Source organism: Podarcis melisellensis (genome assembly GCF_964234715.1).
Source record: "Podarcis melisellensis genome assembly, chromosome: 16".
NCBI lineage: Eukaryota > Metazoa > Chordata > Lepidosauria > Squamata > Lacertidae > Podarcis > Podarcis melisellensis.
The window spans coordinates 17,706,334-17,722,871 of NC_138533.1; the positions used below are offsets into that span (position 1 = coordinate 17,706,334).

Sequence of the window (16,538 nt, forward strand, 5' to 3'; positions counted from 1 at the left end):
TGCATCTCAGCAAGTCAGGAACAACCGGTATTTAAAAGGATAAAACAGGTCCCAGACATTTTCCAGGAAATCAGGAGGCGGGCTTTCACTGCCCGGCTGGAGGCCAGATCTTGAGTCGAACTGGCACAGAGAATTTAATAATCTGCATGGTGCTTCAAGAGTTGACCAAAAAAGCAAGAGGGAACAAAAGTAAAAAAACAATGTCGCTGTCAATTACACACAGAGCGAGCAGAGGACTGCAGAACACAGGTATTTCAGCGATGGTGCTCAGCCCCTGAATTCTTCCATGGAAATTGTCCCTGCACGATCCAAGCACGTCTTCACAACCATAAGGACTAGAGACTTACTTTTTAAAAGACAAAACAGAAATGAGGATTCTTGGGAAGCTGAAGTATGTGTCCAGCACCACCCACCAGCATCCGTGGCCACTGGCCACCTCTGGTAGGGCCCCAGACAGACTTGTTTCCTTAATCCCAATGAAGTTACTTATCAGATTCTGTCCCTTTCCTCTGTTTTCAAATAACCAGCAGAGCTGCTGAAAGTCCAAACAAGGCAGATGTTCCCCCCACAACACATCTGCTCACTTTCACCACTAAACTTCCTGCACCCTCCCAGATTTTGTGCAAAGTGGATCCTGCCACCTGAGCTGGCTGTCTCACCTTGCCCTATGGGGCATTGCCCTGATGGCAGCTTAGTTGTTGACCAGGGCTCGCTGGGGGAACCAGGGGAAGACCTAGGTTCAAATCCCTACTCAGCTTTACTTCCTCTTGAGGGCTTTTCCAGAGGCACCTGCCTGGCCACAGCTGAAAACAGAAGACTGGACCAGATGGACCCAGCCTGATCTGACCCAAATGGGTGCTTCTGTTGTGCATTCAATCAGACTGGTGCTCTACAGATGATTTGGACTACAACTCCCATCAGCCGCAGTTGGGAGTCCAAAATGGCTGTGCTGGCTGCGAACTGATGGGAGTTGGAGTCCTATAACATCTGGAGAAGGGTACCAGGTTAGCAAAGGCTGTCTAATAATAAAAATAAGAATATGATTTGATTGGGATTCAAACTCCTCCCTTTAAAAAACTCTCACCTCAAGATTTTGTACGGTACAAATTTATTTTCTTTGCTTGGAGAGTATTTTACAGCTTATAGAAAGAGCTAAAATCAATCATTTAGGAGGCAATTTATAATCAATTTCTTTTAAAAAGCCAAGCAGTTGCTATTGACTGCCTGAAAGGTCACTCATAACTACTGGTGTTCTTACAACAATGGCTTAAGCATTAAGGCATTTGCTTTGACCCCAAACCCCTTCCTATTAACCTCATCCCAAAATAATTATATCATCTATGCCAATAATAAAAGGTCTGACTGGTCCTCTTTTATAGCTTCTTCAGCAGCATCCTCAACATAAACACTTCAGAGAGAAGCAGTTGACTTGAAAAGACATTATTACTGCAATCCCTTTTACTCTTACTTGGGAGTAAACCCCACCAAATACACCTTGAGTGGACCTGCATCAGGGTTCAGATTCCAGCTCACACTCCCCCTGACTAGTTTGTTTCGGTGTCTCCTCCACAAAATGGGAATATTATTATGGCCTACCTTGCAAGGGCTGGAAAGACGAATGGCATCAGGCTTGTAAACCAAACGCTACAAGTGCTAAGTAAATGACTAACCATTAATTGGAGCAGTTCAACTCGTCAACATGTTTAGTTAAGGCCCTACATCCTAGAGATGTCTCAGCCAAGAGAACAATTAAGTCTTGCTGGACCTCATTGCTTTGAACCAGTTGAAAAGCAAAGACAGTATCTGTCCTTTCAATTAAATATTATTACTTTATTATTACTTGTTATATTTTTTAGACCACCCTTCATCTGAGCATTCCAAGATGGTGCATAGGAAATGTAGTAAAACACATAGTAAAAAATCAACAATAAAACCATACAATCACCACATTCAAAAATCAGCCCCAAATACATCATTCACAGTAAACAGAAAGCAGACCGTCTCATCAGTCCCCAGCAGCCAAACGGAGTAAGTTTTTTTTTTTTAATAGATGGGAGAAACACCTCAGTGAAGGCGACAAATTTGCCTCTGGTGGTAGAGAGTTCCATAGTTGGGAGCCACAAATAGGGCTGCCATATGTCCAGATTTTCCCAGACATTAACGGGATTTCAAAGGCGGAACTGATGTCCAGGGGGCAGGGAATTCCGAACGGCAGCGCTTTGTCCTGGCCAGTCAATCGAAAAATTGCGTAACAAAAAGCTCAACTACTTTTGGGGAGTCCTGGTTTTATTTTTTGAAATATGCTCTGTATTCTTCCTTTAGGCCCCCTGTCATCTACCTACCCTACTTACCAATCCTCCTTGTACCCTCACGTGCCATTTCAATCCCAGTCAAGCTGACAACTGTCCCTTTCCTCACAGTTTCCAAAACAAGACCCAAACATTCTGTGCCACCATAACTGCTCAGCCAATCTCCATTGGGGCTTCAAATCCACAAGGATAGTACAGGCAACTCCCCATTTACACACGTTCAAGACACGTGCGCACACACATCTCTATGAACCTGGAAGTAGCACGAAAAGGGGCAAAAATGACCCTAAAAGAGTGTGAAAACGGCAAAAATACCACATAAACAGTGTCTAGCAATCCCACACAAGCCTTTGCAAATGCAATCCCAGGAGCCTTTGCACCGACCTTTGAGGCCTGTGGAGAGTTGGAGTTTGAGCAAGGAGATTTGAAGGGTGTTTGCAGGCTTTTTCAATGGTGTTCCAAAATATATGCAATACATGGCGCCTTGGAATGTAACCCTGCATAAATGGGGAGTTGCCTGCACAATATTATATAGGCCTGCCAATGGCTACTGACCATGCAAGCTAAGCAGAACCTTGATGAAGAGACTGCTTGATCAGGTCTGTGGTGCATCTTCTAGACCAGCATGCTATCAGTGGCCAACCAGATACCTGCGGGCAATTTGCAAGCGGGACATGTTAGTGACAGTGCTCTCCCCACCTGTGATCCCCAGCAACTGGCATTCAGAAGCATTGATGCCACGGACTGTGGAGGCAAAGCATAGTCATTGTGGCTAGTAGCCACTGATAGCCTATTTTGTCATGAATTTCTTCAGTTCTCCTTTAAAGCCATTCAAGTTGGTGGTCATCACTGCCTCCTGTGGGAGAGAGTTCCACAGTTTAACTATGCACTGCATAAAGAACTGTTATCTGTCCTGAATCTCCCAACATTCAACTTCATTGGACAGTCTCCACTGGGTTCTAGTGGAGAAAAACTTTCTCTCTCCACTTTCTCCATGCCAGGCATAATTTTACTGTCGCCATTCTCAACCTCCAGGTTAAGATTGTTGCCTTCAGATGTTTTGGACTACAACTTGTGCTGGCTGGGGCTGATGGGTATTGGAGTCCAAAACATCTGGAGGGCACCAGCTTAGCAAAGGCTGTCTTATTAATATCAAACTTGGAACCATTTTATCATACCTGACTCTAGAGGGCTTACACATTTTAACAACAGATAAAGAACAGGAACTGATGTGGTGCTTTAATGATTGACACTGTCTATTTGTAATGAATTTAAAATGTTACAAAGCTGCAATTATGACTGAAACGAGGATTGCTGTATTCTGTTTTGAAATTGATTGGTTAAACAATAGACTGTTGTGATGATGCTTTGATATGCATTGCTGTTCTTGTTCCTGCTTTCCTCGTCTTGTGAGCAACCATGGACACACTCGTGTAGAAAGATAGCATACAGATTAAAATAATGAGAACTTTAACAACAGTAGGATACCTGTGGCACCTGTCTGCTGACTTCCTGGAGATTTGGGCATAGAAACAGGATACTGGGCTAGGAGGCCTGATCTAGCAGGGGTGTTCTTCTGTTACAAAGAAGGGGAAATCTAGCAATACGCACTAACCAAGTATTTCATTCACTTATTGATAATTGAATCAATAGGTTGTTTCATTTATTTAGATTCCAAGACCCACTTAATCAGAAAAAAAACTTGGTTTTATGTATTCCACAGTCGTTTTATATTAATATTTTAAATACATTTTAATTGCTGATATTGGTTTTAATTGGCTGTGGGAACAGTGTTGAAAAGCAGTAAATATATAGAGAGAAGATCAGGACAGGCATTGATCAGGGATGAGGTATCTAAAATCCACATCACAACCATTGCAAAATAGTTTGAGCAGGTGGAAGTCCTACTCTGTAAGAGGGTTTGGGGTGTCCCCAAGTCCCAGCAACCCTGAATAGTGGTAGGCCCAAGCCTTCACTCAATTTGTCCCACTCTTCAACTCACTGTCAAGGAGGAGGAGGGCAAAGTAACTTCCCTTCCCCCTCAAAAAAATTGGTATGAACCGCTTGATATTCCAGCCGATGGGCTTCCTCACTGTGGTTTTGCAATCTTTTTAAAACCTTTGAATCCTATTTCGCAATGTAAATCAAAACAGATCCTCACGCATACTTAAACTGTTGACAACACACAAAAATTAGTAATCCCAATTTTTTTAAAAAAAAATATTGCAAAAGAAGACAAAAAGGGAACACTATGGTGGTTTTCAAATCCTCCCAATGTTTTATCAAAACACATCCCAAATTTGCTATTGCCGTGGCCAATTTCCCCCAGATTACTTGCAGATTTTCTCCTCCACCACAGATTTCTCAACAGTGTCATTGGCTAATAGCTGAACAGAACAGCCCTTTTCCAACCTGGTGCCCTCTAGATGTTTTGGAATACAACTTCCATCACGCCTCACGAGCACAGAGCTGATGGAAGTTATCACCATTCTTTTTCAAAAGCTGAATGCTGCTTTTCCATATAAATGCGCTCAAAGCAGCTCACACAAAACAGAACAAAAAAGGCCACATCAACACATCATTCCAGTAACAATCAAATATGAAATCATTTCAAAACACAAACCAGCGGGAGTTGTCACCCAAAACCTCTGGGGTGCAACGAGCTGGCATGGTAGAGGAGGGGAAGGAAGATCAAATAATGGTTTGTGCAAACCAATCGTTTATACTACCAAATCTATGGTTTAAATTTTCAAACAGCAGCCAGCCAGTATCCTCTAACACCCATGCTTCTTAATTTCACTCATGCCTCCCTGGTGCACCATTCCCAAGTGATGGAAACAGAATTATAACCAAGGTTTACGATTCCAGAAGTCAAAAATCAGAGTTAAGTTTCCTTAACCATTGCACGACCCCATGTTGGAATTGAGCCACTCTCCCCCAACATAACCTACCTCACAGGATAAAAAAATAAATCCTTCCAGTAGCACCTTAGAGACCAACTAAGTTTGCTATTGGTATGAGCTTTTGTGTGCATGCACACTTCTTCAGATACCAAGTGTATCAGATACACTGCGATTAGGCTTGAAAGAAGCATCCCATTGTAGCCAATGTAAGAGGTTGAGATGTCTGATTGCAGCATGTGTATGTGTGTGTAAGGCTTGTCTGAATTCTCCAGGTTTTTCAGGGCCCCTCCAGGTGGCAGGAGGAGAGCTTGAATCTCCAGGTGGGGAAGAGTGCCTTAAATTTTATGATGATGATTACTTATGATGGTGGTGGTGCTGATTAAGAAGACTGTGCATGCAGCTTACAAGCTTTAGCCTGGCAGGAGCCAGCTACAAATTACTGCATAGCCTCTCTGAAGTCCTCTGTCCTCCTTTACTCTCTCCTTTTAGATTAAATATTCCCTACCTAGGCTCCCTAAGCAGGTGAGAAGGAACGGGTCCCCTCACTTCTGCTTTAGCTAAGGTTTCAATCTTAAATTCCAACCAGCAACATATTTGCTCACTTGTGATACAGTACTTTTTTATTCTAATGACATGCTCTCAGTGACTGTGGTTAAATATAATAACACCACCCCTAGATCTCAGGTTTGGGCCCTGAAAACTCAGGGTCTGAGCAGGCAACCCGTGTGTGTGTGTGTGTGTGTGTGTGTGTCAGAGAGAGAGAGAGAGAGAGAGAGAGAGAGAGAGAGAGAGAGAGAGAGAGAGATGCCCACAACAATTTCTCCCATTTGCAAATGTGCCCATGGACCCAACTCCTATCACTAGATTGACCGTTCCTATGGAACCTAGACCCTCTTCTGTCTTGTCAGGATTCAGTCTTAGATCAGTTATCATTATCAGCTCCAGACAGTGGTTCAGAACCCAAAGACCGTCAACTATCATCTTAATATTATTTTTTTACAACAGGTTCTTTGATGCTGACGATAAAGTGGGGGGAGGAAGGAAACAGGAAGGGGAAAGAGCAATAAGCCCCACCGCACAGCGTTAGAGACATGGCCACAGTCAGGCAGTTGAACCAGCTGGTGGAAGGAAGGAAGAAAAGAGAGAGAGGGAGGGAGGGAGGGAGGGAGGGAGAGAAAATAAAACTTGAGAATGAAGGCAGAAAAACAGAGTCACCTGCCAGAAACACATTGGGCAGCCAAACAAAAGACTCAAACACTCAGGAACCCCATTTTCCCTAAGGTCATGAGTTAAAACCAAATCCGGGTGACCCTTGACTATGAGTGGCTATGAGTTTGGGAGCCCACACAGATGAGCAATTCAAGGTGTTGATTCTGGCGTATGAAGCCCTGAACGACTTGGGACCCTCTCCAAACACTGTCCTGCCTCTAAGTGGAAACCAGCTAGCGAGGCTCTATTGGTAGCCGCACCATTAGCAAAGATCTGATTATCCAGGGGGAAAAACAGAACAGAGCCTTCTTGGGAGTGGCACCCCATACCCAGAGGACTCTCTGCTTTCACATTAGACAGGTACCCATGGCGGGCAGGTCCCAACACCAGGTAAAAATGCTGCTTTTTCATTCTGCCTCTGACCGGCAGGAAGGATTTATTTATTGTGCCACCAAATAAAGGAACTGCACAACAATATTTTCATAGGTGTAAAGTGTTTGCATTTGCTGAGTAGTATTTGTGATGCAATGTAACCTGCCCCAACAGCATGTTGTGAAAGACAGGATATAGATTATCTTAGTATATAAATAAAAGTGTGCTCTCTTGATAAAGTCCATCTCTATCAGGAACAGAGGCCAGATGGACTAGTCCTAAGAGGAACCCAACAAACCTTGTACAAGCAACACTGTCCATCAAGACATCTAAAAACATGCCACCTTAATACAGCCTTTCCCAGCCTGGTGACCTGACCTCCAGATGTTTTGGACTACAGTCCCCCTCAAGCCCCAGCCCCAGCCAGCACAGTCATTTTGAACTACAATTCCCATCAGCCCCAGCTGGCACCACATTTGGGGAAGGCTGACTTAAGATGTTTCTAGGCCATGAAGAAACCTGAAATCTGAGAGCAAGTGTGGTATAGTGGTTCAAATGATAGACAAGGACCTAGGGAACCAGGGTTCAAATCCCCACTCAGCCATGACGCTCACAAGGTGACAATGAGCTCAGTCACTACTTCTCACCCTGACCTACATCACAAGGTTGTTGTGAGGATAAAATGAGGAGAGGAAGAACCATGTTGCCATCTTGAGCTCCTTGGAGGAAAGACAAGATATAAATGCAATAGTAATAATAATGATAGGGACGCGGGTGGCGCTGTGGGTTAAACCACAGAAACTAGGACTTGCTGATCAGAAGGTCAGCGGTTCAAATCCCCGTGACGGATTGAGCTCCCGTTGCTTGGTCCCTGCTGCTGCCAACCTAGCAGTTCGAAAGCACGTCAAAGCGAGAAGGTACGGTAAATGGCGTTTCCGTGCGCTGCTCTGGTTCACCAGAAGCGGCTTAGTCATGCTGGCCACATGACCCAGAAGCTGTACACTGGCTCCCTCGGCCAATAAAGCGAGATGAGTGCCGCAACCCCAGAGTCGGTCACGACTGGACCTAATGGTCAGGGGTCCCTTTACCTTTAATAATGATGATGATGACAATGACAATAATAATAATACAAGTATCCCAATAGGATATTTTTATATCTAACCATCCAAACTTGGCGTATGAATTTTACATAATAACAGAGGCCAACATCCCTGCAGAGGGCACATCAAAGCAGAAATGGAGTGTGATACTGGGGTGAGGGTTGTGGAGCTCCCCTTTCTCACACCTGCATAGAGTTTGGATATGGAGAGAGGGACTCTTAGCAGCAACCAAGACCATGCACCTCTGCTTACAGAAGTGAGCCTATATTTACTTGAGTGAGGGTGGGGTGAACGTGTACACTGCTGGTTTATGCCACTGGGCCACATCCCAGCCTGCAAAACGGCTCAACAACAACATTCATAAAAGTGACAAATTATAACAATAACCATAGAAACCAGCAAAAACAACAGGAGGCAATAAGAGTGCGCACAAACCGGTGAAAAGCAGCCAGCTTCATTACCACAGATTATCCCTCTGGAGCTGAACTCAGCCAGGCCTAGATTAAAGGGCAGGTGAACCAGTTAACATCCTGGGGAAACAGGCTGACGGGCTTCAAACCCCCGGCTCTCCATTCTGCCATCCCATCAACTGTTCAAACAGGCAGCACCAGCAACGGTTTATAAGACACAGATCGATTCAGATCCTATTCTGCCCATTTATAATCTTCTGCAACAGGGTTGGCGATAAATCATACATGGAAATCATACACCTCAAAGTCTTGAAATGGGGGTATGCAAGGAATTAAAAAAAAAAAACCAATTAGCCATTCAAATGTCAAACAAACAGATCAAGCACTGAAGACACAGGCCCTGAACTGGCATCTGTCTATTTTATTCACATCATAAAATCTATATACTGCTTGAAACAAAAAAACAAGACACCTCAAAGCAGTTTACAAAAGAATAAAACAATGAAATTTTTAGTAAAAACAGCTATTTAAAACATTCAAAAATAATTAAACCGAATGATAAGCTAAAAACAGATTAAAGCACACATCCACATTCTTTATATCTGGGAAGGCTTGTCTAAACAACATTGTTTTTAGCAAGCCCTGAAAAGAGTAGAGTGAAGGTGCTTGCCTGATGTCAAAAGGCAGGGAGTTCCAAAGTGTGGGTGGTGGGCGTGAGGAAGGGTGTTTCATAAACAGGGCACCATCACCAAAAAGGCCCTCGCTGTAGACATTACGTGCCTCATTTTGGAAGGCAGGGGCAGACAGAGATGGGCCTCTGTTGCAAAGACAGACAGACAGACAGACAGACAGACAGAGAATAAGCACCATGCAAACACTGGATGTCAGAGGGTGACTTCGGCCAGGTGAGAAAAAATTGCGTAAACGCACACAAGAGTCAGTTACAAGCAAACAAGTACCGTAATTTAAGGGGGAAAGGGTCCAACCGAGTGACAAACACACTTGTACCACAGGGGAAAGAGCTATGAAAACAAGAACAACAAAGTACATAAAAGGTAGCGTTGAAGTGTGTGTAATGTTTGTGCAAGAGCACAACTAAAATGGCACTCAGAAAGGGGGGGTGGGGAAGACACCACTGCCACAAGGAAAAAGAAGTATGTTTGGTGTGCAGATGAATATGGACTGGCTATAAGCCAGGTTGGGAGAAGTGACTTGTTTCCACTCCTTGGCTGGCAAGCCATCTAGACAATTGCTCATCCTTTTTATAAAAAAATCCAGTCCCCACCATCACCCGGCACATCACAAGGATTATGCCTGGCAAAATTCAAAATACCTGTCTTCCCTGCTGACTGAAAAGGTACTAGTACTCAGTGGATCAGCCCAGAAGTAACAGCCTTCCCTTCCCAAAAGGGTGCCCAGAGAGACGCAAACACCCAAAAACATGTCAAGAACAATTTGACACTTAGCACAGCTGCTGCAGATGCCCCGCTGCCCTCTTCCGACAATCCTCTGAGAACCACCATCATCTCTCCTCTTCTTCCCCCATGGAGCCTGTCTGGGAAATGGCTGAAGAAGTCCACACAACCAGCTTTTTCTAGGATTTTAACCAGATCCAAACAACCAGAGCTGGCAGCCTTCACAACGTAGAAGGTCAGCAAAGCCCACAATTTCTGCTTATCAAGAGCATCTGCCTTTGCTAGTCCAATGTGCTTCACTTCTCCAGCTGTAAAAGCCAGACACACTGCCCTCTCCAAACACAGGCACCAGTGTAAGTATTGCTTACACACATACGCACACTAATATTTCACCAGTGCAGCCTTTGCAAGCTAATGTCCTCCACTCAGATGTTTTGGACTACATCTCCCATCAGCCCTAGCCAGCTGAGTGGAGGACACCAGCTTGCAATGGTTGCACTAAATGGCAGCAGCAGCAGAATCATCACCCATCAGAACAGAAACAAAGTAGGTCAGCGATGGGGGAACCTGATGTTGCTGGACTACAACTCCCATAATCCTTGCCTATTCGCAGTTCTGGATTTGGGGAAGAGACAGTTTGCTAACTATAACTACCAGGCGCCATCCACATAGCATATCCAAACAAAACTGCTATTAACATTGACACACATATAAAAGAGTATTGGGAAATGTTTTAAAAACAACACACACTGGTGTGAGAATCTGGAAGGCTTCAGGTTACACACAGCTCTTCATTATTTTCCAGCAGAGAATTACGTGTAATACAAAGGCTTGCACAGCTGTGTTCCAAGAGAATCAGTCCCACTGGAAGATGGCACTTGGCCTAATTCGAGCTCCGAATTACTTCTGAGGCCAATGAGGTCATAAATAGTTTGTCATATAAATGTCTGTTTGGAGGTTTGGGGTAGCGTAGCAAATCTAATATTACTGCCATAAATCTCTCTCTCTTAAGCACTGAAAACTCTTTACATGCCCTGTGATGGTAATTCTTGCAACAGGGCTGGCAAGAAGGCCAGTATTATGAACGGAAGAATTGCCTTGCTGGGTCAAGTCAAGGTGGGTCCAACAAAGACTCCCAGGAAGGCCATATATAAGGCACAGAGGCAACAGCCATTTCTTCAGAATCTAGCGGTCACAGGTACCCTGTCTCCAATTTTGGAGGCTCTATTTGGCTCACCATGACTAGTAGCAATAATTATTTGCTTTGATCAAGACATATGGGGGGCAAGGTGTGTGTGCTGAGGACTTGGCAAAGGGTATCTGGGGAGGTCATGGCAGAGGTAGTATCTGAACCCGAGACTTCTTGGCTCATACTCTTGAACCAACAACAGCAAACATCCTAGAGACTTTGTGATGCTTTAAAATAAAGTGACTCTGTGAATCTTAAGCCTCCAAGCCAGCCTTCACAAACCTGCCCCCTTCCAGATGCTTAAGACTACAAGTCCCATCAGCCCAGGCAGCACAACTGAGAGTTGTAGCCCAAAACTTCTGGAGGGTGCTAGGCTTGCAAAGGACACCTCGTAGGGGCATAAAGCAATTCCTCACAGTCCTACACACAACACACAGCACAACCCACAAATCCTGCGTGGCTGCTCTGTTGTTTTGTGCTGATGTTGATAAGGACAGTGAGCTGCCAATGAATATCCGCACACAGAGACACAGTTTTCAATTTGGGACAGCAACTGAGGACCAACATAAAAGGTCCTGAGAAGGGTTGTCGCACAGATAGAGCAGAATTCTTTGCTGTTGCTCTAGAACCGATGGATTCAAATGACAAGACAGGGTTTGGGTTGTTTTTTTTACTAAACATCAAGCATACTGACTTAGGAACAGCCTTCCTTGGAAGGTGGTGGACTCTCATCTCCATTAGTGGCTTTTAAGCAAACTTACTTCTCAGAATTAAGCACATAAAGTAAGTGCCATCAAACTCAATGGGGTTTATTTCTGGGTAGGCATATATGCCTGCACTGCCGGTCTCTCTGGGCCTCAGTCCTCCATTTGTCAAATGGGAACACTGTTGACTTGACAGGACGTCAAGATCTAGAGAGGCTAGCACATTTTAAAGAGCACCAGTTACATAAAATAATAGTGGGCTTTTTTGCTCCAAGATGCTCCCCTTTAACCCTCTCCCCCCCCACAAACCCTTTCACTTCCTGCAGAATTGCTTTCCACCAGTTCCTTCCACATCTCAAGAAACCATTCCTCCAGTTTCGCATGATTCTTTCCCTTATATTCTTCAGCCAGACTGCATAATTTGTACCCATCGTATTTCCTTATTATCCTTCCTCTTTCCTTTCTAACCATTCACTCTTCCCAAGTCAGGGGGGAGGGGGGTGTATTCTTCCCCTCCTCTCTACAAATGCCGTCTCATAACATCAGAATCTAGGCACCCCAATATTTCTCCCTAAGTTCTCATCATTCTCTTAAAAAAACAATGCACACTTAGAATTATTCTTCCAATGCACTTTTCGCCCCAACCCTTTGACTACACACACTATAATGAAACCTGCATTTCAGGATAAGCCCAAGATACATTATACTGGGACAATTTCCCTATCTATCTTCTATTTTAAAGTTCCCTGTATCTCTCCCTCCCACCTCTGAAGAGGCACCCAAACACTATGCACCCTACTCTCCAATGCACCCCATTACCTGCACTTTCATCCACAGCTCTCCCTTTCACCTCAGTTTATTCCTATTTTCCAGCAACCCTAGATTTCACACCCCAACTCTCCACATCGATCTCAAGTGCTTGCTCCCTTCTCTGCCTCTCTTTTTACACCCCACCACTCCCACCCAAACACACACGGATCAATTCTCTAGCTTTTTCCCCTGGAAGCTGCCCATCTCCACTTTCTCCCTCATCTTCCCCTCCCCATCGGTGACCCCTAAAACACTCACACACGTATCTCCCCCCACTTAAGAAAGCAGCCACTTCTGCCCTGACTCTCCTTGGTACATCTCCTCCCCGCTTCCTCGCTTTACAGTACTGTACCATTTTGCTGGTTTGTTTGTTTGCGGGGTGGGAGGGGGGGTGGAAACAGAAATGTCATGAGGAAATGAGCTTGGAAGAGTCCATGTCTTATTTTTCTGTTGAGCCTCCTGCCGTCTTCCTCTCCAAACAACCCCAGGCCCCGGGAAGGGGGGCGGGAGGAATCTGGTCTCCCCCACCCAATTCAAGAAAGATCCTGCTTTGCACCCCGGAAAGAGACGGGGGGTGGGGTTGGAGGACACAAGAACAACACCACCCCCAAGAAAACTGACACAACGCGTGTAAGTTTCACTTACCTTCTCCTCTCTCTGCCTTTGGCTCCTCGGAGCGCCTCCAAAGACAGCTGATCTCCCAAGAACAGGCTGGCTGCCTCAAGGGCCTCTCTCGAACAACAACAACAAAAAGGCGGCGGGGAGTGCGGGGAGGGGGGAGAAAAACCAAGCAACCTCCCTCCCCCTAAAAGGAGGACAAGCACATTCTCAGCATACAGCCCCGGTGCCAATCTCAGTCCCCCTCAGCTTTAAAGTTCGTCCTCCTGGGAGCCGCCGCCGATTCTTTGCAATCCTGCGTCCTTGTTTGATTTTTTTTTAATTTTTCCTCCTCCTCTTCCTCTTTCTTTCTTCGCTCTGCCTCTCTCTCTCTCCTCTTCTCGCGCTTCTCTTCCTTCCTAGCGACAATTCTTTTTTAAAAATAATAATAATAAATTAATAACAAGGCAACTACATTGCACAACCCGGGGGGGGTGGAGGAGAGGCTACAACGTTGCCAGAGAGAGATTGTGTGTGTGTATGTGTGAGTGTGTGCAACCCAAGTATTGGAAAAGGAGGGGGGGCTAAGAGGAAGCAAAGCAGATGGCGACCGGGGTCCAATCAAAGAGAAGGAAGGGCGGGGCCAACCAGGCCCCAAAATTTTATATATATGCATACATACACACGGACATCTCAATACACACACACCTCCTCCTTGCAAACATGCAAGCTAGGTTGCAGTGCGGCCTCTGCCTGTATATCCTTCCGCCTGCGGGAAGTTGGTTCAGCTCGCCAAAGGAGCGCTTAAAGCGGCCCGCGCTCCGCCTTGCCCTCTTTTCCCTCTCCCTTCGTATTGCAACTGGATTTGGGCCCCCTCTGGGTGGCTTGGCAGAAATGGCAGCACTAGGATTTCCCTGTGGTCCTCCGCACACTTTTTCTTTTAAAAGTGTATTGCATTCTTCCATGCTACCTTTTTCTTCAAAAGGGTAGGGGACGTGGCTTGCCCCCCCCCCGTCTTTAACACCAGCCCTTCAAGACGGGTTAAAAGGTCTCTCCCTTTAAAAGATTTTACAGCGTTTTAAATGGTTTTAGGAGCTATTTTTCAAAGGTTTATTTGCATTTTAATGCTACCGCTTTCTCAAAAGGGCGATGGGGCCGGTTCTTTCCACACAACAGTCCTGCAAGGCAGGTCAGCTGCGTGGAGAATGCAATGCCCTTTAGCCCCAAGCTCTAACCACTGCACAACATTGTCTCTCGTGTGTGTTTGTTTACCTTTTCTTTCGTTTCTTTCTTCTTAATCAGCCTTTTTTCCCTCCCAGCCTCCAAGAACAGCTGGACACATCAATATTCAGTGTGTTCATTCCTAAAGAAGCCATGAGGGAGAGAGAAAGAGCAGAATAAATAAGAGGGTGGTGATTGGCTGGTTAGATTAATTGCTTAAAACCGCATTTGGTCAAGACGATTCCAATACAACGACCGGCCTTATGGATTATTTTCACTCATCAAACGGCATTCTGCTTAAAATGTGATAGAAATCAAGGTCACCTAATACATATATGCAAAGCTCTTTGAACCATAATTGGCTTTTTGTACATAAATACATTATAATATTGTATTTCATGCTTACATATATAGAAAACACATTCTATTCTTTTGCAGCTACTTTTTTGCGTTTTTTTAAATAAAGAGAACTTTTCAATCAACTAAAAAGGTAGCCAAAATGTGGCAGCAGGTTTTTTTTTGGGGGGGGGGAGTTTCAGTTCAAGTACTATAAAAAGCTGTAGAATACTTTTTGCCTTTTCTCAGAGATCACCAGAAATACTTCTGTGAAAAGGGTCCTTGCTTCTGCGACGTAAGGATACACAATTTGAAAACAGAAGTGTGCTAGTATTCCCAACACCCTTCAACAAACTACGATTCCAGGATTATTTACAGGAACTCGTCTGTCTCTTGTCCATGCATTCAGGCACTTCTCAAAATGCTGTTGCCAAACTTGGCACAAGGGTTTCTTCATGAACGTTTGGATGCTGGCGCCATTTTGATTTAAGAATGAATCATGACTTGGCATGATTTCACCCGTTATTTAGGTCTGATGGGTCCAAACTCACAAATTACACTATCCATTTAAAGAACACAGTATTCCCCCCCCCCAAAAAAAAACCTCAGGCAGATGGACGCTCCCTGCCCCTTATATCTACTGTATAGAGAGAGAGCAACTCCCAATTTATGTGGGGGTTACGTTCTGAGGCACTGCATGCATACATGAAATCACATATAATTGAAATATGCCCATTGGGAAAGCTAGCAAACACCCTCTAAACTTCTGGAAACCCTTGAGAAACCAGCAGCACTTACTAGCTGCCAAATTATGCCAAACAAACTCTAACACAATCGCTCACTCCCAACCTCCTTCCTCAAACTCCAACTCTCCACAGGCCTGCAACGGCTCTTAGAATTGCACTTCCAAAGGCTTGTGGAATTGCTAGACACTGTTTTCATGCCTTTTAAAAACCTTTCTGTGCAATTTTAGGACCGTTTTTGGCCATTCCCCGCCCCCCACCCGCCACTTTTGTGTTGGGACTAAAACCCTGCAAGGGATGACTCATGAAGACTTTGCCATTACACAAAGAACAAACTGGCACAGGTCCTCTAGACACTTTCAGGAGAGTAGGGCTAATTAACTGGTAACTGAATGTTATACTTTGTAAACTGCTTAGAAGCCTATGTTGGCATTAAGTAGTATATAACTAATAATAATGATGATAGTAATAGTAATAATAATAATGGCACCTTAAAGACCAGCTAAGCTTATTATTGGTATGAGCTTTTGTGTGCATGCACACGTCTTCAAATACCAAGTGTGCATGCACATGAAAGATCATACCAATAACAAACTTAGTTGGTCTCTAAGGTGCTACTGGAAGGAATTTTTTTATTTTGTTTCGACTACGGCAGACCAACACAGCTACCACCCTATAACTAGTAATAATAATAGTATTAGCAAGAATAATATTTAACTTCTCTTCCCTGTTAGCTTCAAAGTGCCAGAATATCACAAAAATTCTCTCTAGAGAGCTGACACTGTCCCCTCAAGGTTTGAAGGGCCAGGGAAACATTTCCACAAGCAACAGCTGGAGGGCCTGTTATCTCTTCTAAAGGGTCACCATCAAATAAATAAATAAATTTCAGATTCAAAAAGGTGTTTTTTCCCCCTTAGGAGAAGGAAACTCATTGGAAGTCAGTTCCAGCACCTTTCAGGGGGGCACCATTGCAATTCTAAGAGAATGAGGGAGGTGTTCCTGGTGAGTTCTGGCTCCTCTTTTTCTGGAAAAAAATAGCACTAAGAGAAGATGTTGTAATGCATATAGTTAGAAGCATTTGCAAGGCCAGTTAGCACTTCTAAATAGGTACAGACTAGAATGAATGAATGTAATTCCCTCATGCGTCCATGAGGAGTCTGAAGGGTTCCCCTAGGGCACTGTTTCCCAAAGTGTGGCACACATACCCCCCAGGAGGTACA

The 16,538-nt window shown here is 44.5% G+C and overlaps 1 protein-coding gene across 3 annotated transcripts in view; it reads right to left on the reverse strand.

The window, feature by feature from the left end:
• MEF2D (myocyte enhancer factor 2D) overlaps nucleotides 1-14,381 on the reverse strand; it is a 135,931-nt gene extending 121,550 nt beyond the window's left edge. Inside the window, exons 1-2 of one of the 3 annotated variants that reach the window (XM_081892418.1) lie at nucleotides 14,291-14,381; nucleotides 13,067-13,449 (exon numbers count right to left, since the gene is read on the reverse strand). The gene's annotated coding sequence lies outside the window, so the exon portion shown is untranslated. Of the gene's footprint in view, nucleotides 1-13,066; nucleotides 13,629-14,290 lie in introns of those variants that run through there. The other 2 variants (XM_081892420.1, XM_081892421.1) reach the window with 2 other exon arrangements.
• Between the last annotated feature and the right edge of the window lie 2,157 nt (nucleotides 14,382-16,538).